We start from the raw sequence: 22705 nt of genomic DNA on the forward strand, positions 1-22705 counted from the left end.
GCAGGCGCTGCTGGGAACATCTCGGGGACCTGCAGGCTCCATCATGCAGAGCAGGGAGGTCCTGAGCCAGCACAGGGAGTGACCACCATCAACTCCCCCCACGCCTTGGCCAGGAGCAGGCAGCAGAGCCTGCCAGCATCACTGAACCGGGGCTGTTTCATCGAACCCATGTAACACATGGTGCCAGGACCGTTCCCACTCCCACTGCACCAAAAACCGAGGGCTTCTCCAGCCAGACACCACCAGCCCGCTCCCATTCTCCAGGAGGGAAGGAAGGAAGGAATTATTTCACATGCTGCATCAGCCAGCGTACGCAGCTGGCACCACGTCCTTGGTGTGAGTCACCTGCTCCCCGAGGAGGCCATCCCTCACTTCCCGGCGTCACATCCCAGTCCCCAGGGAGGCCATGCCTCACTTCCCCGTGTCGCAGCCCAGCAGTGCCCCTGCAGCAGTGTCCCTTCCTCCAGCACATTTCTTCTGCAGAGGATCTGCGGTGTCTGCTCGCTTGAGCCGGGAAGGCAGGAGGCTCCTCACTGTGCTTGAGCAATCCATCACTTTCCAGAAGGGAATGGGCTTTGCTAGGAAGCCACTCCAGGGTCACAAATATTTGGAAAAAGCAAGGAAAAAACCCAATTCCTCCCAACATGCCCCCCCCTTGCAGGGGTTTGGCCACTGATGTGCTGGTTCGGACAGCACAAAGCGCACTCAGCATCTTCCTGGCTGCTCCCCCCATGCCACAGCTCTGAGCGCAGGTTTGGCTCAGTGGGGACCAGTCTGCCTTGGCACCGAAACGCTGCAGCTCGAGAGTCACCAGGAGAGCTCTGCAGATGGCACAGCTCAGCCCTGCTGGAGGAAACGCACTTCGCTCCTTGGGCTGCTGCCTTTTCTTTACGAGCAATCCTCATCCCTCCTTCTCGAGGCCATGATCTGCTCCCCAGACACCCCCAGCCAGACTATCACGAGGGACAAATTACCCTCAAAAGGGTAAAGCAAAATCCTCTGTACATGGCCCTGCCAGCACCCCAGAGCCCCCCTCCACCAAACCCCGCCCTGCAGAGAGCGGGGGGACAGACGGACACCAAGGGGCACCTCGCAGGGGTCCAGCCCTCCTCCACCGCTGCCCTCTGTTTCTCTCACCACTAACAGCGTGATCAAAGCAGACTCAGCAGCGAGGGCAGAGGACGTTTGGTAAAAATAAATCACCTTTGCAAGGGGGAATGGTATGGAGTGAAAAATTCAGCCGCCTGAATTCACCCACAGCTCAAGCAAACTTTCTCAAGTAGTTTAAACTCTTTTTCACCCCAAAGTGGCATCTCTTAGATGGGGAGATGCCCAGGCAGTGGCATGAGGATGCTCCAGCGCTGCCCAGGCAGTGACATCCCTGGGGGGTCACAGCATCCACCTGGTACAAACCAAGCTGCAAAGCGGGTGCTGGGGTGTCCTAAGGGTCCCTGCAGACCTTCTGCACATAGACGCTGTGCGATGGATACGCGTCTGTGCAAGCTGTGCATAAAGGGCCTTTCTCCATCCTTTGTGTGCTTCCCCTTTTAAACCTTTACATTCCCTTTGGAGGTAAAGAAGAAAGAATTTAGGGCACCCTAACCTTGAAAAGAAGGAAAACTCCATTCAAGCTGCCAAGCTGTCTCCTGCAGCATAATTAATAGCAACCCATCCCCAGCAAGCTGCTTGCAGCGCCAGCTGTCTCCTCTGATGGAGGTGCTTTTCTGCGAATAATAGTGCTTTGTATTTTGATGGGGAAAGGTCAGGAGGATGAGGGGGAGGAGAAGGATGGGTGGCAGGGAAATGCGTGGCTTCCCCACAGCTCCCGGCGCCGTGAGCGAGTCCCACTCGGTCCCCATCTGCTCCTGGGGTCAGATCTGGGAGACGGCGGCACCCCTCCGTCAGCCTTGGGGCGATCGCGCCCTAACACTCAGCGGAGCAGAGGGCCACGGGGAGAATTCAGACCTGTGGTCTGCAAGCACCCTGCTGCCAGGAGGCCTGGCGAGCTCCTCCTGGTGCCACTTTGACATGGCCCAGGACCCCCCATGGGGAAATCCCTGCTCCGCTCTTATCAGCAGCCGTCCCGATAACAGCACAGGATAACAGCACAGGATCCGCGCCGCAGGGGGCCGGCCCGGCTGCTGGCAATTAAGTCCTCCAGCTCTCCTGACAAAAGGACGCTCCTGCCCCGAGCCCAGCGCCAGCGCCTGGCTGGGCACCAGCACCCCAGGGAGCACCACTGACACAGTAATTGCTTCTCCGAGGAGCAGACAGCAGCTCTCCTGCTCTCGCCAGCTGGACCCGTCTCTTTGCTCGCTGTGACTTCCGTCCCCTCCCTGTCCCACCCACGTCCCTCTGTGTCCAGCCTGGTGCTGCCCAGCACCAAGAGGGCTCTGGCCCCAGTGCAGGACTGGGGTGCATCTCCCTTTTCACCAGTTTATCTGGGGGAATAAAGAGAGAGAAAAAATGCCAAAGGCAGGCAGCAGAAAGCAGCGCCAGGGCAGGTCCCTGTACCACATTACATGCCAGGGTGGTCCCCTACCCAGGCATCAAGGCTTTGACACTTCAGGCCCTGGCTGTGCCGGGGAGGACGCAGCTCGCAATGCCCCCGCTTCCACCCACAGCCCCGTTGCTTAGCAAAGGGCCATTCATCACCACGATTGTGTGGGATGAGAAAGGGTTAACCCTCTGCAGCTGGGCCAGAAATACCATCCAGGACAAAGAGAGACTTCATGTCACCCGCATCCGCCCAGCACAGAAGAAGGGGCCTTAATCCGATTCCCAAAGAAAATGTGGCTTTTACAGCCTCGCTCGGCCAGGCCCCTCCAGCAAGTTTTGCAACCGCGGCAAGTGTTAACCCAGTTTGGGAGGGAGCCAGGAAATGGGAAATCACTTTTCCATGAGTTTGAGAGAAGGGAGAGCTGGGTGGAGGCGGCTGGACCCAGGCTGCGTCCCTGCAGCGAGACACAGAGGGGATGCAGACATCTTAGCCTAGCAAGGTCTGATGGCCCGAAAGCAACCCCAGGACAGCCAGACCTTGGCATCGATTCTCAGGGGTGAAAACACCACTGCAAATTCCCACTGGGTGATGCTCCACCATAGTGATCACTGATGGCAATGAGGTGCAGGGGGAGAGACCCATGAGCATCCCGACACTGCCCGGCATTTTGGGGACCACATCTCAGGATGATGAGGGTGAGCCAGCAGGAGCCAGGGAGCTTCAGGGTGTTAATGGCAGAGCTCTGCCTGCCTCTTCCCCGCAGGGACAGGGACCCAGGGAGCAAAGCCAGGGATGCTGCTGGGAAGCAGATGGTGCTCATGCCCGCTACGGATGCAGATAAACCGTCTTTGCCTTCGTGTCCCAGTCGATGCCCGGGCACACACCCCATAGCACTGCATCCCTCCCCACGTTACAGCATGGCCCTGACAGCTACGTCCCTGCAGCAAACGGGGTTTGCCAGCCTGGCCCCTCTGCCCTGGCTCCTGCCCACCTTCCCGGCCCCGCACCCTCCCGTTACCTCAAAATGCCACGTACCCACTGCCCACGGGATTTTTGGACAGGCACTCCTAGGATGCCACTGCGCTGTATGTGCAACGTTAACTCTTTGAGCCCAGTTTTTGTTATTATTTTTTAACAAACGCAGTAGCTTTACTGTGCACCTCTCTGCAAAGTGCCTACCAAATTTTAGAGATAAACGAAACAAAGTAAAGTTGTATTCAGAGATAAAGTCACAGCACCCAGCAGGCGTAACACTCAGGAGGGCTGTCCTTCCCTTTCCCACGTACCGAAGCGAAGCTCAGACACGTTACCCAAGGATCAACATTTCCAGCACGGGTTTTGCTCAGCCCCACCGTAGCTTCGACAGGGCTGGATACAGCATCACGGCCCTACGGAAATCACAGCATTTAAAACCACAGGCTATAAAAATTCCAGCGTGCTCAGAAAGGGGAAATCTGGATTCCCCATGGAGAGTCGTCCAGGAACCACCGCTGCTGGGTTATTAGCCACCAAGCCATTAGACCCCGCCACATCTGCTTATGTTGAGCTATGGCTAGTGTATACTGGTGAGAATATACGGGCTTAACGGCTGTGAGGTCAAATACATTCAGTACACCATCACCAGGGTACCCACGGGCCCAGCGGCCACACAGGTATTTTGCTTTGAACATGGAAAATTATGGACTGCAACTGCAAAAGCATTGACGGGGTCACAGCTCCCAGGGCTGTCGCGGCCCTCCATGTGCTCCAGACAGTTTCTTCCTACCCCGACACATCCTTGACTGCACTCAGGATGCCTTGACAGCAGGGCTGTCAGCCGGGCACACACCCTGGACAGCCGTACTCCTCCTGGATGCTGTATCCTACAATCTAGAATCACACCTGGACGGGGTGGTGGCACTTAGAGGTTCAAACATAATCACAATTCTTGCTTTTTTTACAGGCTGACACCTGAGCCGCCGCTGGTCTCAAAACCAAAGCTCGATCAAGCGTTTCCTGCACATGCAAATCTCCCATCACCTGACCCAGGCCCAGGCATCTTGCAGGGAAATTCAGTCAAACCACCCAACGGTCGTTAGTGCCCAGGACACTTAGCCAGCGCATCTCCTACAGCGGTATAAAATCTCTTCCCACCCTAGACCTGTACCACCGTCTGCTCCATCCACCGCACCCACCATCCGAGGCAGCAGAAATTCAATAAAATTAAGCAACTTGCTTAACACAAGGAATATTTAACCCAAAACTTGCCTGACACTACGGTAGGATGTTCCTGCGCTCCTCTGGTCCGTGCATTTGTGCAAGTTCACCCTTGAAAGCAGCGAGAGCGAGCCCAGCGTGCTGCGCAGGGCACGCGGCTGCTCAGCTCGCAGAGGGCTGGCCATCCATTGCTCCTTAGAGGGCTTTGGGGGTGAGATGGAGTGACCTGTGATTTACGGAAGGGCAGACACAATGCTCTGTCAGTGCCCTCCGGCCCTAAATGATGAAATCTCAGAGAAACCCTATATAAACAGCTCAGCGTAGGCTGAAAGCCACGGCACGGGGCAGCACTATTGCCCCCATTGGAGCCCAGTTGCTGCCCTGATCTGCCTTTGCAGAGCCAGAGATAATCTCGGCCCCGAATACACCACCCCAGATCCATCCCGACTGCTTCTTCCCTGAATGAACTGTGGTTGCACCGGGGATGGATATAAAAAGTCCGGTGCGAAACCGTCTGGCACGAAGCCTTTCCCGCACAGGCAGGATCAGCGGGTCGCAGTACAGGCAGGAGCAGAAACCCCTCCCGGCTGTCTCTGTGGGCTGTGAAGGTGCTGGGTGACACCATGTCACCTGTGTAGAAGGGGAAAAGGGCAATTCCTGCAGGCACACAGCGCACACGGCCTGGGCTGCCAGTGCCCTGGACCCTGCCCCTGCGGGCTACGGCATGCGAGAGAAACCGGGCACTTAGCAAGTCCAGAGGGTCCCCACCACGTCACTTAAACATGCACGTTCCCAGTCTTCCACGATCATGACTGGTGAGATAAGACTGAGGAGGTGCCATTAAAAATAATAAGAAAAAAATAAAAGTAAAAAGGGAAAAAGAGAAAGAGAGAGAGAGAAAGAGAGAGAAAGAGAGAGAAAGAGAGAGAAAGAGAGAGAAAGAGAGAGAAAGAGAGAGAAAGAGAGAGAAAGAGAGAGAAAGAGAGAGAAAGAGAGAGAGAAAAGAAAAAACAAGAAAAAAGAAAAAAAAGAAAAAAGTAAAGGAGGGGGGAAAAAACCCCCAAGCTCCCCAGCTGGGACGGTTTGCATAGCTACAATGCTGCGACACACGGAACAAAACCGCGGGCGGGGACCGCGGTGTCCACACGCAGCACACCCACGCGAGACCGGAGCGCGGCGTGACCCGGCTGCCGGCCCCGCGGAGCGCCCGCCTCCTCCGGAGCCCCAGCCCCAGCCCCAGCCCCAGCCCGCCCGGCCGCCGCTTCTCCTCCTCCCGCCGCGGGGCTGGGAGGGCACCGCATCCCCGCTGCCTGCGGGCCGCCCCCCGCGCCCCCCCCAGCCCCGGAGCCCCCGGCCCCACGCACTCACCGGGGCGGCCGCAGCTCCCGTGCGGGGCCGGAGGCGGCGGGGAGAGAGAGGGAGGGAGGGAGGGAGGGAGGGGGCTGGACGGGGCTGGTTCAAAAGAGCCAATTAAAGAGAAAAGCCGGGGGAGACGCTCTCGGGGCGGGGGCAGGCGAGGCCCGCTCCCCGTGGGCTGTCCCACGCGTGGACACCTGCGGCGCCGCTGGGGACTGCGAGCGGCCGGCATCCCCTCACCCAGGCTGCGGGGCCGGGGGTCTCGGGGGCAAGAGTCCGAACATCTCACCCCCTGGAAGGGATCAGACCTGCCCGGGCAGGCAGCTGGGCATCCTCAGCCCCCTGCCCTTTATTTTAGGGGGGGTGAGGATACCTCAGGGTGTCCTCAGGGCTCTGGGGGCCTCCAGCGCACCCCAAAGTGCACCCCCCTGTGCAGGCGGGGACACGTACTCTGGGCTCAAGTTTGGGGGTTGCTGTGTGTGCGCTGGGGCAGGATGGGCGAGAGGAGAGCAGGAGGGTGCTTTTGGGGAGCACTTCCCACGTGGGTACTGAGCCGGGGCGGGGGGGGGGAGGATTCCCCCGTTGGCCTGGTGTCCCGCACCCCCCACCATCACTCCCAAGGGTGCTCAAAAGATAGGTTTTTCCCCAGTGCTCATCAGGACAAGGGGCCATCAAACATCAGGAGATTCCTTCCCCATCGGTTCACAACCGACTTCCAGAGCAGAAACCCTGGAGAGAGACAATCCCTCCCTTACGCCACCAGACGTGCTCCCCGCGATCTACGGAAATGGGTTTCCCAGGGGAAGCAATGCAAGAGCATCTCCAATGCAGCCAGCAAAGCCGAGGCAGCCACGCGTTCACCCCGCAGGCGAGGCTGCAGCAGCCCCTTCCCGCTGCCTGCGCGGATGCAGACAACCCCAGCTGGCCCCTCTGGCTGGGGCAGGGCTCCCAAATGCCGTACGGACCCTTTTACAATCAGCACTCTCACCCTCGCCTGGCGTTGCCAGCAACCAGGGTCCCTTTTCGCTGCAGGGCTGCGGGAGCTGGGTGAGGGCAGCCTGCCTGCAGTGGGGTCCCAGTCTGCTGGGAGCTGACACCCCAGGGAGCCCCCATCACCTGGGTCACATCGGGGTTGTTGCTGCCCCGTTTCACCCCCAAGGACCCAACACTCGCCCACCCCCCCCGCCTGCTCAGGTGCTGAGACACAGCCCAGCACATCCTCATCCCACGGCGAACCCGAGCGGGCGGCACAGCCAGCTCTGCCTCCTCCCTTAGCGCAGGCCCTGACAAAGCATTCCCCTGCGCCGATGCCTGCATCACGCCCCTGGTATTTTCCCCTTGCTAAGCCACTGCTCTATTTTTTTCCCCTCCTTACCCTTCAACCTCCCTTGCACTCATCGCGTGGCCAGGGCTCTGGCTCGCCTGCTCCATGACTCCCCTCCGGGAGAATGTGGGGAACCCAGCACAGCCCTCGCCACGGCTTTTTATTCCCCGAGGCTGGGGAGAGCTCAGGCAGAGAGACTTACTCAGCCAAGGATTACGAGGAGGACAACACACGCTGCTGCAAGAGCCAAGGATGCTTCAGCACCTATTTCAGCTGCCGCCCCAGCGTGTCTCCCCCCCAGCTCCCAAAAAGTTTCGCTCAATTCTCTTCGTAAAGGTCTCGCAAAGCAAATCCCTCCTGGCTCTGTGCCTCCCTCACCACCAGGCATGAAAAGCACTCCAGTTTCTCCCCGGGTAACGCGGGTAAAAGCCTCTGACATCAAAGGCACCACACAAGAGTTATCCCCCCTCCCCGTCCCTCCCGTGCAGCAGTGCTGGGGCTGCCTGCCTTGAAAGCACGGCAGCCTTGGCGGTTAAGGCGCCGACTGCACTTGAGACATAGTTTGGATTTTTTTCTGTCTTTTTTTTGTTGTTGGTTTCGGGTTTTTGGTTTTTTGGGGTTTTTTTTTTAATACTCTGTCACAAACTGGGGAGCTGGGGGCAAATCTGAGCCAGGTTTTCCTTCGGGGGGCAACGTGAACAGCATGGTGCTGATGGGGGTTTGCCCGCTGTCTGGCGTGCGGTCACCCGAGGAAAAGGGGAATAAAAATATTCCCTGTGCCAGTCCTGTCTGCTCGTTGCCCAACATTAAAGGAAGCCACTAACTGTCCTGGAGCAAAACCACAAGCACCCTCCGAGCGAGCAGATTCACATGCATTTCTCAGCAGCCTCCGCAACTCCGTCCCTCCATCTGCAAAACAGAAACAACATCCCCCCCTCCTTTGCAAAGCACTTTGATATCTCTACAGCTAAGCAGCGCGAGGGAGGGGTGTTCACCTTCCTGGAAACAGGGAGCAGCATTTACACCCAAAACAACAACAGCCTCAACACAAAATACCGGGAGAGAGGGAGCAGTTGCAGACGCAGCAGGAACGGCCGTGGATTCAGAAGATGAGGAGGACTAGAAAATAGCTTCAAACACTGCAGGGATTTCAAAAAGTCATAGGACCACATGGTTTCTTGGCCCATTTAAGAGCGTTCTTCATCCCTTCATCCCACACAGCAGTTGTTCTTGCCAGATCACCGCCTGCCCGGGCTGCTAGGTTAATTTTATTGCTGGAACACTGAAACAACCTTCATTTGCAGGGGGGGAGGTGGGAGGGCTCTGCCGTTTAACACTTGGCTGCGTTCATGCTGTGATTAATATCACCCAATGCACAGATACCAGATGTTCTCGGGGCAGGCTGGAGCGTATCCTAAATTGCACCAAGATGGAATTTTTGGGCAATTTTCAGGGAGTGCTGAGGGCAGGCACTAATAGGAGAGAAGAGATTTACACAGATAGGCAAAAAAAAAAAAAAAGAGCCTGTGGGGTTGTGGCACCGGTCATAACCCCTGGGCTGGTTGCAATGCCACAGGCTGCACTTCTTACAATCAACAGCTTGTCATTTTGGGGGCAATTACTTCAATTCCTGTTCTTCAGTGGGTCACGAGCCTCTGATTTCCATGTATTCACAGCACAGAAGACTTCAGTTCTGCCCTTGCCTCTGCTGCTTCCCTGTAGCTCCAGGAGGGAATTGCTGGAACAGGAACAGCCAACTCTCGTAAGGTTTGACCTCTCCATGCTGCTTCCCCAGGGTCCCACCACAAGCCCACTCCAAAGCCAACCCCCCCCGACCAAGCGCCTCACTCCATCAGTAGCTTCTCCCCACCCCTCTGGGGCTGCCCGCTGGGAGGAGCGCCCCAGGGTCACCTACACGGGTGTTCGTTTAATTAGAACCAAATCCTATCGTGTTGGAGATGAGGTCATTCCAGCTTTTTGGAGGCCAGGCAGTGCCCTGGCATAGAGCTGACCTCGATCGGGGCGACTTCTGGCTCACTGCTGGGTGCAAGGTGATGGGGCGCATCTGCTCATGGCGAGTGGAGCTGAGACCGGTGGACTGTCCATCTCCAGCGTGACACAACCCAACTCTTGCTCTAGGAGGGGGAGCACCTCGCTGTGCCGAGTGGCCACGGAGCAGCATTTGCAGTGAAGTCCCTCTGCAGCTCACTGCAGCTCTGTGAGCACGGAGGGATTCAACCAGCAAATACCAAGGTCCAAGTCAGGAGGGAATTTGCTGGAGCATCTTCAGCATGGTAGAACTATGTGATGCCCAAAAACCTCACCATGGGACTTCAGAGACCTTTCTTCTCTTTGCATGGTTTCTTTCTGCTCTACATGCTCCCTGCTGATCCCACGCGTGGGCCATGGCTGATGTCCTCAGAAAATAAATACAGGCAGTCCCAGGACCTGCTGGTTTTCTCTTTTCTTCTTTGCCCAGGTTTGGGAGCTTGGAGCTGAGGTTTGGGTCGTTCTCAGGTTCCCCAAACCAGGTTATCCCCATACTTAATATTTAACCACACAGAGGTGGCCAGGCTGTGGTTCACGCGCCACGTTGACAGCGCTGGGTGCTGCTGATTATGTGACTGGTGGCAATCACTAGCACCAGTGTCACCAGGGTTCATACCACAGGAGACAAACTGGAGAATAAAAAGAGGGTCCAGGGCAGAAAAAAAATAGCGCTAGCTGTGCCTCCTGCCGTAGGCATGAAAAGAAGCAATGAGAAAGAGCATCTCCCCTCCCTGAAACTCCATCGCTCCCCGCTGCCAGAGTCAGGCACGCTCGCTGCCGGCAGGGAAAGCGCGAGAGCGTGTGCGTGTGTCCGGGCAGGAACCGCAGCAACTGCAGGCGTGAGAAATCCCACATCCCAAGGGGCTACCTTTTTGTTTCTGCTGAAACAGTAAGGTCTGGCTGACACCTAAAGCCTTGTCCGGGGGGTTCGTTAGGGCAGGAAGGAAGGGGAACCTCCCTGCAGGCTCCCAGTCTCTGCCATAAAGGACTTCACCCAAGTGAAGTCTCTCTCTGTCTCTCCTCCAGCTTTTCCCACCACAGACTCGTGTTGTGCATACAAAACCATCACTGAATCGTGAATTTACACCCAGAAACCAAAAGTAAAAGATCTCTGTTATTCACTTCTTTGAGCAAAGATTAAATCCAACCAAATACATCAGCTTTTGCAGACAGGACGAGCGTTTGGCAGCCAGCAGGAAAGAACGGGAACGTGGGAATTCCTCCTACGACTTGGCAACGGGCTCTTCCCCCGGCACGGGAGCTCTCTGGGGTCTGCTCAGCCTCCGCCAAGCTAAGCAAGCCCCTCATTCAAGCGCTCAGTAATCTCACAGGACATCCTGTAGCTCAAGGAGGAGTTTAGATGAGGGGCTGGATGGATTCAAGCTGCCTAATTGCTGGAGAGAGAAATAGGAAAGGTGGAGCAGCAGACCTAGAGCTGAGATGTCCTAACCTGCTGTTTGGAGAAACACCTCTCTTCCTACTGCATACAGAAGGTGTCTACAGCAAATTAGCTACCAAGTTGGCTGTGGTACGCTGTAACATGAGGTCTGCCTGCGATGGGCTCCATCGTGACATGAAAGAAGCTGCATTATTTCCAAGTCCCTCCTTTTATACCTAGGGGTGTTAAAAAGCAGCACGCCAGGCGAACAAGCACGTGACGGTCTGCACATGGTCCTCTCCTGGAAAAGACTCTCCCCAGAGGGTGCTTCTGCCCCTGCCCACGTGCACGTGGTGAGGGGACGTGCCTAGCCTGGCCCCTGCGTGCTCCCGGCAGCAGCATCACTCGGGCAAGCTGTGGCAAGCCAAGCTCTGCTGAAGGACAGCTGGGTTTTGGGTGCAGCCACCGATGGTGTTGGATGTGCGATGCAAGCTTCTACCCCAGGTCCAATACACTTGTGCTGGGCATCTTCATTCAGCACCACCCCACCACCAAGACAGGCCCTGAGGCTCTCTAAAGACTGCTGGGGAGACAGTCACCTCTAAGAAAGCAGAGCTTGGCTTTGGATGTGAATAAAAAACCCCATTTATTCAGACCTGCCATGCATGCTTGGCGCACGTGTTGATTTGGGGGGTCATTTGTACCTCTTTGCCTTTGTTACACCTAATCCCTAGCTTTACAGCACCCACAGACCTAACATCGTAACAGCAGATGATACTTTCTGGTCCAGTGGAAGGAGATCCTTTCACGGGACGTATTCAGAGCAACTCTCCTGGACACAAACCTGCAGGACACCAAGGGTCCCCCCCAGCCTTGTCTCCATTTCCTACAAGGACTGGAGAACGTGGCTAGGGGACGCTCCAGACTACAAGTCCCACTGGGTGCCCCACGAGTACCCGAGGAGGGGAGGCAGCACCCACTGACCCACAGCAACACGTGTCCCTGGCTCTGATCCACCGGGCACCACGCTCCCCACCAGCTTCCCAAACCCTCGTCTCGACACAGCCAGCACAAAGCAGCTGCCGAGCTCAGCCCCGTCACCCCACGAAACCAGAACAGCTCCGTAGCGACCCAAGCGCCGCTCAGAACCACCCTCCTCCCCAGGCTGCGATCTGCAGATAAAGGCAGTGGCTTTGCTCTGCGACACTTGCAGCCTCTTAAAGGTCACGGGCCCCGTTAGGCTTGAGGTTTTCGGTTCTGCAGAATACAGCTCTCGTCTCTGACGCCCTCTTGTAGCACAGAGCACTGCCGACTTCAGGATGTCCCTGGGGGCCCAGGTCCTCCCACATCCCTGCAGCACCAGGAACACTCTTGGGGCACCGACCATCGGTCACATTTTTGATCCTGAAGGAAAAGCATCACTCAGGGATCCAAGAACAGACCCCGGATCCAGAGTTTGGGATCATTCGAGCTGGGGTGCAAACTTATTTTTTTAGATGAAGGGCAATGAGAAAACCAGCTGTGCCTCCAAGCTCACCAAGGGAAAGCCTTCTACCTGAGGAAAGCCACGTCCTGCCAGGACACTGGACAACTCAAGCTCCTCCAACCCCCATTACAAATCGGTTCCATCACGCAAGGGGAGGGAATTTTAGGAAACAACCCTGCTGGAGAGAAGGGCTGGGAGAAGCTGCCACTACAACGCTCCTGTGGTCTTTTATGGCCCTGGTAATTCATTGGCTGGCAAGACCTGACAGAACCTGTGAGATACAAAGAGAAAAGGCACCTCTGCTCCAGCAAGGGGTCCCTGTGAGCAGAAGAGAGGGTACACACCAGGTATTGCTGTGTCTACCAGAAAAGTCAAAAACCCCACAGCTCAGCACCCCTCCTTCACCCTGTGCGCTGGTGAACAGGGACCAGCACCCCCATCCCACCAGACTCTTCCAGGAGCTCCAGCACACAGATGCGGAGCTTCTGGAAAGCATCCTTACCATAACCGCTTTAACAGCCCTCCGGGTTGCCAGGACCAGGAAATAGGTAAAGCCTAAGGCAGGAAGAACAGGAATGCAAAGTCAAGGCACAAAAATATCTGTTTTTCTCCTTTTATCTCACAGGTTCTGTGTTTGAGGACCAAGGAGTATCAACTCCTGACAGCTTGGCCAGGCCAAGCTCTCTTGGACTTTGCTCTTTTGAGGGCAAAGGCTGGGTGTTGGGTTTAGCTCTTGGGGGCTCTGGGCAGGTCCAGGACAGCCCCACTCTACCTGATGCGGGATGGATGTCCCTGCCCTCCCCATCCCATCCCGCTCCCCCTGCGGGGCAGCGCACACGACGTCTGGGCAAGGCAGGATCCCAGGGACTCAGGGAGACGTGCTAAAACTCACTCCTTGCCTTGGGCCCCAAACTGCCCATTCATTTCACATTTAAGACAAGCTGAGCAATCAACTTTGGCCTCCCTACAGACCTGTGGTCCGGCAAGACGAGCGCTGCCCTCTGCCCCGCACGGAGCCTTTCAATGAGCCATTTCCAAACCTCTTCCCAAACCTTTCCGTGCCTCTCCCACCGCTGCAGCCCCAGGGCTCCACGTCCCTCTGCGGGAGCCGTGGGAAGGAGGGCACGTCCCGCGCAGGGACGCGCTGCCCCGCAGTTACAAGGAGGGAAGGGCTGGGAGGGGGACCCCGGGGGTCAGCCAACAAGAATAAGAAAAATAAATCAACTGCACAGCGATTTACACAGTGGCATTCACTCCTTCCTGCAGACCCACATTTTCGCCACATCTGCTCAACAGAAGCTGGGGACGCTGAATCGCCTGAAGGGCTCCAGGACACTTCTGTGGACGGATGTTTCCTTTTCTGATGCATTCCCCCTCCATCCGCCCTCCCCGAGGGCACTCGGAGCCCCATGGACCCGAGGATGCTGTGTGGGTATCTGCATCGCTGGCTCCATCCGTGAGGTTTTGCTCCGGGACGGGGCACGCAGGGCAGCAGTGGGCTTTGACCCAGCACCATTTGGGACAGCAAAGCCTTTTCATCCCCTCCCTGTCCTGTGAGACCACCCTCCCGGACCCTGCACGGTGTTGCACGTAGGCAAATGGGGATGGCTCCAAGGCAAATAACTGTATTTCTGCCCCAAAACAGCCCCGGCATCTGCCCCCAAAGTCCTGCAGCCCCAGCGCAGCCTGCGCAGCCCACCCCCCCGCTCCTGCCCCCATAGCCCTGCCGGCACGAAGCAATGCCCAAGCTTTAACCAGCCCCAGCACGTTGTGCAAGAGCAGTGGTCACCGCTGATGTATTCCGGGGCTGCATACACAGCTTTCAGCCAGCTGGAACTACTTTGGGGATTTAAATCAGCCTCATCTTCCCCTCCCCCAAGTTTGCCGGCCAAAGCTTTCCCGGGGAAAAGCGCCCCATGGAAAAACCTGGGAAAACAAACAGGGTGTGCCTAGCCAAATCCCTAGCCCCAAGGGGGTTTAGTGGGGTTATGTGCCACAGGGAAAGGTGAGTGTCAGCAATCTGCACCGCCGGCCTCCCCAGGCACAGAGCTGCTTGCTGAGGGCGGTACTTACCCCTCCGGATCCCGGCTCCTGCCGAGCGGCCAGGGCTCCCACCGCCCCACGTGAAATGGTACAGGAAAAGAAAGGGTCAAGGAGAAAAGCCGGGGAGGAGGATGTTCGGAGCACAGCATAATGTTCCATTCATGGTAAACGCACCCGAGAAGGCACCCACATGCTCTGCTTCGGCTCCTGGAGCTGGAACAACGCCTCCCAAAGTGACTCAGGTCCCAGCACAGGCATAAGAGGTCTCATTTTTCTTCCATTATGAGCAATTTTATGATTGTCAGTGACTGTTAGGAGGAAGTCGGTGCAAGTGAGCTCAGACCAGCCCAAGGTGCTGCAGAGAAAAGCTCTGAACCATCCATACCCCGCTTGCTCTGCCTGCACGCCTGCAGCTCCCACCTCGTTCCTCCACTGCAACTGCGGGCTCCCAGCCACACGGTGTAGGTATTTTTGAGCCAATTGATAACATTTTGAATAAAATTACCTAAATCTCTATGCTCCCAGCCAATAAACTGGGGTTTGGAGAAGCTTTCCATAATGGGGCAGTAATCCCCGGTGAGCTGAATTACATCTGAAGATGCAACATCCACCAGAGAGCTCCAGCGAGAACCACCCTGCTCCGCAGAACCGCTGCCCTCCCCTCCTCACCGCCTGCCCTTCCCCACGCTGCCTGCACACAAATACTCTCATTTCTCTTCTACTCTCGTGCATCTCTGTCCCGGACGGACAGACACCAGCTGCTATTCCCTGCCTGGCCAGGTAGATGGTGCTCAGCCAGCACAAAGTGGGAAAATCATCCCGGCTGGAAGAATGAAGTTGCCTCTGATGAAGCCAATAACTCATCATGGTTTCCGCTGACAGATGCGGAAGGTCCCGCTCCAGCCCCAAACGGGACCGACTCAAATCCTGATCAGCTATTTTAGACTTTTGCTTTTCACTTCGGGCTGGAAGGTGGCAGATAAACTGGTAACAAATATTTCATCAAAACCAGTGCTTTCTCAACTCTCATTTTCTGCTGGAAATTCACTCCGTTGACACTTTGCCCCCCACCTTTGACCAGCTCTCCCCACACATTTCCCACAAAACCAAAACACAGCAAAGCCCAGTGGAGCAGGAAACAATTTGCCCATTTTTTTTTCCCCCTACAAAGTCGAGGGTGTGGGGGTTCGGGGGGGGGGGGCACCGGCAGGGTCCCTCGTCCTGCCGGAAGCTGGCGGGTGCAGGCAGCGGGGGGGTACGGGCTTTCCATCACATCACCCCAGGGTCACTCTCCTCTGCCGTGCCGGATGTAGGACGTCTAATATTTCTCCAGTTCTGTTTTAACACTCACACCATCTTGGGAGCAGGAAGCTTAAGCCATTTCCTGCAAGGCATTGCTCTGCCCTTCAAATATTTTCAGCCTCGGTGCGAGCTGTTTTAAAACCAAGCCTGGCAGCTGGAAGTGCGAAATCAGAGGAGGGGCTTGTCGAGGGAAAATTCAGTTTGCAAAACCTACCCAGTCCCTGCTGCTGCAATAAAAGAGAAAAAATAATTTTACATGTCTAAAAATGAGAAGGAAAAGCAGAAACTCAAACAAGTTCTCTGTGTGTCCCCCAAGGGACGCAGCACTGTTCCCCAGCAGAAAGCCGCAGCCACGTCCCCCTTGCCCCTGCAGCCCGCGATTTGAGGCTTCCCCAGCTTTGCTCTTTCAGCAGAGCCCAAATGACAGCTTTGGTTTGCTCGCCCTTCAACCAACTATCCCATAGACTGCCTGTCCCACAACTGGGCTGAAATAACCCCAAACAGATTCCGAGCAGAGAAGCCAAATACTGATTCCCTGAAGCTCCACAGAGCAATTTCGGGCCACGCCAGGGCAGAGCTGAAACCCCACGGAGCCAGGTCAGCAGAGCTCAGCCCCATCCCTGTGTCTTCTCCCCCTGCCCAGAGGAAGGCTCCAGCCCTATGCAGCATCCCAGAGAGCCCCTTTTCTGGAGAAGACCACCCTGGCCACGCTGCCCAGGGGTTTCTGGACAGAATAGGACCGAGACTGAAGACTTTTGGATGGAGCCTGTGCCAAGCAGCCAGGAAGAGGAGAGAGGTAATGTTCTCCTTTCTGCCTGCTCTGAAGCTAAGGACGGACACAGCCAACAGCACAAGCCCGGGGATCACCCCTGCTTTTGCAACGGCTTCGCAGAGGAGACGCAGCACGAACCGGGCTGGGAGCCATGGGGCCAGGAGGGCAGCAGAGCCAGGCTCTCCTCTCGCTTCTTCCTCCTCTGCTCCTCCCCTTCACAACCTGTGCTCCTTACTGCTTTCCTCTCTAACCAAACGGGGATTTAAATAAGGAGCTGGTTTTACCGCACTGTCTGAGCTCCAGAGACGTGCCCGGGTGAGGGCAGGGAGGTGCCAGATGGTGATGGGGAGCCCTGGGGCAGGAAGAGCAGGGTACGCTGCTGCTGGTCACACCAGGACTAGCTTCAGCCCCAACACAAGAAAAGAAAGCAAATCCCCCAGGATCCAACACAAACGTGGGCTCTGGGGAGATGCTGGATGATGGTGGCCAGGGTGGGAGGCAGACGGATGGCAGCCCATCGCCTGCTGCTGTCCCCGCCTGCTCCAGCCCACGTGTCACACGTGAGCACTGGTTATCTGCTCCCAGCTCTTCTTCTCTAGGTGACATGCATGGACACATGGCCTTGCTAGAGGGAAACAAAGCCAAGCCACAGGGCCCATGCACAGGTCTCTGCTTCACCGAGCTCCCACCCGCAGAGCTGCTCCTTTGCAAGACTTTTCTACCCAGGAACTGAAGTCACGAAGCAGAGAGGAAACCCCAGAGCTCCTTCAGGGCCACACAAGAACCCTTCACCTCCCAACCTCAGGGCATGTGTTCCTGGGCTGTAAATAAACTTTTATTTACTACACAAAGTAGGGCAAGGAGGACCGTTTCCCCAAGGGATGGTGGGAGGAACATCAGCATTATGGCAGGATCTCAGATTTCATCTGACTCCACAACGTGACTCCTGGAGACCTCAGCAGGAGCCACACAGGGCATGACGACACCTCTCCTGTGGCCACATCCCACCTAAGTCCTGCGTGTCTCATCCTTTCCAATCCAGACAGGAATCTCTCGGGCACGGCTCTGCCCATCAGGACAGAGGACCGTCAGGTTTGGAGAGAGCACAGCTGGAGCAAATTCACATCCCACAGAGCAACAGGCAACCGAGGTCCGTCTTCTACAGATGATCCACGATGGATCTAATGCTGCCCTCCAGGACCACCCGCGTCTCCCTGCTCCCAGCACTGATGTGCTATGTTATCAAGGTCTTCTCCGTGTTTCAGAGCGCTGAACTACCTAAAGGCTGGGCATCATCCTCAACATTCAACTGCGTCCTCTTGTCTTCTCCAAGGCCACCAAAGCGGGTAGACAGGGGATCTCGGGGGCGGCGTGACCTCAGGGAGGGCCTCAGCAGCCTGTGAACTCAGCCTCCCACTTCCACCCCCTTTATCTGTGCGTTGGGCTGCAGGAGGAAGTGAGTTCAGCCAGAGTTTGTCTAAACAATTATGTTTTATCAGAAAAGCTGCTCAGATCTACTCCTTTTTCCCAGGACAAAACTGGACAACTCCAAGGTAATCTCCATTCTCCTTCCTATCTGCACAAGATGGAAGCTGGGGAGGACGACATGAGGCAAAGAGCATCCAAACACCCTGCCAGCGCCTGGTCCTCCTCCCTCAGTGTCAGCAGTCTCCATTGCTCATAAATCAGGAGGCAGCATTCATCCCCACATCTGCTCCCCACACATCCCAAGGTCGCCTTCCAAATCCTTTTTTCCCCTCCAAACCACAGTTTTTTCAAATTTAGGAGAAAGCAGGCTGAAGAGCAGAGTAGACCGGAGAAGGTTTTGATACAGAAACCATTTGATACCCTCCCTCTCCTTCTGGACAGCTGAGGACCTCTCTCTCTGTAGAGCCACTCCAGCAAGCTGGGCAGAGCAGCTTCTCCCACCCTGCACCTCTGCAACCAGGACCAACAATTTCCTTATCACCAGCTGAACCTCAAAGAAGAAAGGACTCAATGCAAGGACCAAACCCGAGGCATCTTGCCACATTCACCACCTCCTTGTTACAAAAGGAGAAACTGGAGCGGGTAGAGGGATTCACCCAGGACAATGAGCAAGTGAACACCAAAGGCAGGATCCTGACCAGGTCCTCCTGCCATCCAACCTTTTGTCATCTCAGTGTTCTTCTGGCTCTCGGTCCCTTAACATATTTCCACTACAAGTGCTTCTGAGTTCCCAGTGCACACCCCAAGGATGTCACGCATGCAATGGAGGACAGCAACCTCTATGCCCTAACAGCATGAGCCTGTACATTCATAGCTTCAGAGACTGTAACCAGGGACTCATCCTGTATTTCCACGTACTCGAGCCGCGGAGAAGGGTTCAGAGGACACCACCGCTTCGGTGCATCAGTAGAAAGCAACACAGCCCTCCAGATCAGAGCAAACAACAAGCAGAGTGAGAAATTCCCATCCAGAGTCATAACATGCAGGGGAAGCAAACACAGGCAGGGGCTCCAGCCCAAGCTGGGTAGGGCAATACCTGTGATGTCCATCCAGATCTACCCATCACACATGAAATATGCCCCAGGTGCATTCACGCTGGAGTTGAAAGCAATGCCCTACAATTTAAGACTTGTGAGCTACCATACAGTTGTAACTGAGAAAGCTCCTTTCAAAGCTTATGTATCATTAACTTTTATCACTGCCCTCTCCTCCTAGGCACCATACTCTTTTGGATTCCCATCTAATCTTCTTTCCCTGAGATCTCCCCAAACCGAGCTTTCCTTTGAGAGAAGGAAGGAATGTCTGTCCCACTCTACACACAGCAAGAGAGGAGGAGAGGGGAGAAGACAGAGTCATCATAAAAAGTTAAAGTACTATCGATAAGCATCAAAGACAGTCTGACCTGTGCACTTAAGTAAATGATTGTCCACAGTGACCTGTTTGCAGAACAACCTGACACAAGGGGACCAGGTTTGCAAGGGGGGGGGTTGTCAAGCGCTATTGCTAACAAGGGATTAGTGGCTTGCACAGTTCTGTCCTGCTGCAACATCCCTTTTCACCTCCATCTCCTTGACTCTGGAGGGTAAATTTTTTCTCGCCCAAATGGAGATAATCTCCAGCTGAACTGATTGCATAGGCTCTCTATACATTCAGCAGAGAAAACCAAACCCTTTGAGGACACAATTCACACCAGCCTAAGGGAGACATCCAGGTGATTAGCTCAAGTGCAGACATCTCAAGCGAGACAGGCTGAATGTCACGCAGTACGTATGGAGGAAACCACGTGCTCCCAAGGGATCCATTGGGAGCGTTCCCTGCAAAGGTCTTGCTCACAGATGGATAAAGGCTGAATTCACAAAGAGACAAAAGGAGGTAGGTGCTCAGCTCCCACTAAATTTTTTGGGACTCCTTGGAAACACTCGCCAGGGACCACACCAGAGCTGCACCACGGAAAGCTTCTGCAGACCCAGAATTCAGAGAACGCCCAGAGGCTGGTAAGACCACCCAGCTCAGATGTAACCCGGACACTGTCTCTTGGGATGAAAAGCTAAACATAAATCCAAGGTTATGCTCATATTTGCTAGAGCATCAACAATCTTTTAACATCAAGGTGTTGAAAGATGCTTTGTTTCAGTCATTCTTCATCCCTGTTGTACAAATTGCCTTTACTATGCATAAACCAACCCACCGCTTCCACACAGAAGCAACTGCAGACAATACAAGTCAAGGAGGAACCAGGCAGCCGAAAATCCCCATGTTGTCGCTCCTGAGCTGGCACAGCAACCTTAGATGGCTTGTTAAATTTATTTGCTTTTCATAAATGCATAAACATGCGCAAAGTTTTGTTGTTTGCAAAATGTTTTGGACCAGACCCTTTGGCCCAGCTTTGTCTCTCGATATGTCCGGTACTATCTTTGTGCCAAGATAAAACAAAACAATTCAAGGGAGTGAAATATTTATGTGTGTGACCCTACAGAAATCCAGGGAACTTCTACACAGAGACCCATTCAGAAGCCCAACGAAATGAATGGCCCAAATTCAACTAACCCAAAGGAAAGCAGCCCTCTCCCTAAGTCCCTCCTTTAAAACCTGTAACAGATGTAAGAAAAATTGGGCCGAAAGAAGTCTGAGCACAGGCTGCAATCCAAGACCAGCTGCTTCTTCCATTTATAGCCACATTCACTCCAGCTTCATCGCAGCATCTTGGACAATACAACAGTGCCTGTGTGCCTGTTTGTTTGCTGGAGGAGTAAAGAACACAACTGGCTTGCTGTCAAGTTATCTTTTTTGCTCACAACAATGTTTGATCTTCTCAAAACAAAGTTATCTCTCTATAATCTCAATTTAGTTCCTCAAGTCCTCTCTTACAGTTTATAGAGTTGGCACCGTACCCAGCCTATGGTGTCCCTTCAACTACTGGCCAACAGAAACATCTCAGGCAGGGACAGAGGTCTAGAAATAGTTTAGAAGAAAATGATTTCTTAACTACATAAGGTTCATCACCATTGCCATCACTTCCCTCCCCCACCAGACAAGTCACAAAACGAGTGGTCAGGCTTTACAGCAGGAGATCAAAGCAAACTCTTTGTTTCATCTTGGTCAAGATAACGGATTTTATTTGCCTTATCAGCCTGTGGGATGATTAACCTAAATGTGAGAAAGCTTGAAGATGCCAAAGGAGTTGATGGGAGGGGAGCATGTTCCCCAGCACGACTGCCATGGGCTCCAGACGTGCAGATACCGCAAGATAAACAGAGAAACTCTTGGGTCTGGTTCGTACGCACCACCCTCAGCCAGGGCTGCATCTCCCATCGCCTTCCAGTGTCACTCAGACGTACGCAAATCCAACGGCAGGCAGGAGCGCTCACCCGCCTCTCTCAGCGCAGCAAAGCCACCTCTCTGCCCAGGGGCTGCCTGGAAGGCAGCGGCTGCCCCGGTTTGCGTGCGTGGAGGTGCAGAGCCAGGAGGGTCCTGCAGCTGCACAGGGCTCACCCCCCAACACAACGAGCACAGACCCCACGAGCCTGCAGAGAGCCGACGCTCCAGGTGTCGTGCAGTTGGTCACCTTCTGCCTGGAACAGGAGGCTGTGACCTCCACAGAGACACCTTCACCCTCAGACGCTTCCTGCAGGGTTCGGGAAGCAACGACATCGATGCGCGACCCAGCCCACAGACCCAACCTAGCGATGGAAGAGACCTGCCGGGTCGTTAAGCCCAGCACCAGGACGACTCTGCAGCCCAGCATCCGCGGGTTCGCCCTCTCCCGGTCTCAAACGACACGATGCAAGGAAGGGAAGCGGGAACTGTAACGTTTCCTATGGGAAACTATTCCTTCGCATAATGAATCTCCACTGCGGAGATCACTGCTTTTCCTACGGGCCCTCAGGGACTTCCAACAGGGCAAAGGAATTCTCCGTGTGATTGCACCCGGGTCTGGCTGCCTGCGCTGGAGGCTGGGGGCAGGCAGGCTCGCTGCCCGGGGCGTATCCTGCCTGGCTGGAGCACGCACGTGGCACCACGATGGCATCCATATACACTGTGCCCACGCAGACGTGAAGAAGGGGACATGTGAATGCCAGCGTGACCGGAGCTGAACACGATGTAATGACTTAGGGAACAGCATTGCTGGGGGGCAGAGATGCGCAGCAGAAGTACCATCACATCTACATCACCTCGCCTCCTTCCTGACATCCTCAGTGCCCAAAATACACCCCAAAAGGAACTGAGGTGTGCTCCCCTGCGCAGCCAGGGACAGAGCGCACGGTGGGAGGGGGGAAGCAGAAAGCGCCCAGCCCCCCGCTGCCCTCCCCGTGCAGGCAGGACGCACGTGGCGTCCCGGATCAGGCAGCGTCTCTGGGATGGAATGGGATCGTCTCCCCCGCACACGCTCCTGCTCCTTCGTTCCAAGTTGCTGGCGCTGCAGGTCTCCATTTTTCCAGATTATCTCATTTTTGGCACCTGAGTTCAGAAACTGGGACTCTGCCTTTCCCACTCAGCCCCTCCATTTGGGCTGTAGGCACTTTCCCCATTAAAAATAACAACAGCAACAAAAAAAAAAAAAAAAGGACTATCCGTAATGTAGCCCAAATGTGTCAGCTGGTTTTAAGGAAATGTTTCCCTACAGCTTTAATCTCTTTGTACAGTTAAATTGCAGTGCAGCTCAGGGAGCTGGAAATGATTACTCACTGCGTCTCCGCTCGGCCTCTTCGTTGCAGGGAACGTCGCTGTGTTAACAGTCGTCCAAATCCCTCTAACCCCCAGCTCCAGCAAGGCAGCCCAGCCCCGCGCTCGGCGGCACCCTTGCAGGACAG

General features: G+C 55.3%; 1 protein-coding gene across 11 annotated transcripts in view; it reads right to left on the reverse strand.

The window, feature by feature from the left end:
• Nucleotides 1-22705, reverse strand: part of SEPTIN9 (septin 9) — a 142545-nt gene that overhangs the window by 32110 nt on the left and 87730 nt on the right. Inside the window, exon 1 of one of the 11 annotated variants that reach the window (XM_075770975.1) lies at nucleotides 6065-6102. The exons of the other annotated variants lie outside the window; for them this stretch is intronic. The gene's annotated coding sequence lies outside the window, so the exon portion shown is untranslated. Of the gene's footprint in view, nucleotides 1-6064; nucleotides 6103-22705 lie in introns of those variants that run through there. 11 annotated transcript variants of the gene reach the window in all.

This window comes from Balearica regulorum, chromosome 18, assembly GCF_011004875.1.
Source record: "Balearica regulorum gibbericeps isolate bBalReg1 chromosome 18, bBalReg1.pri, whole genome shotgun sequence".
Taxonomy (NCBI): Eukaryota; Metazoa; Chordata; class Aves; order Gruiformes; family Gruidae; genus Balearica; species Balearica regulorum.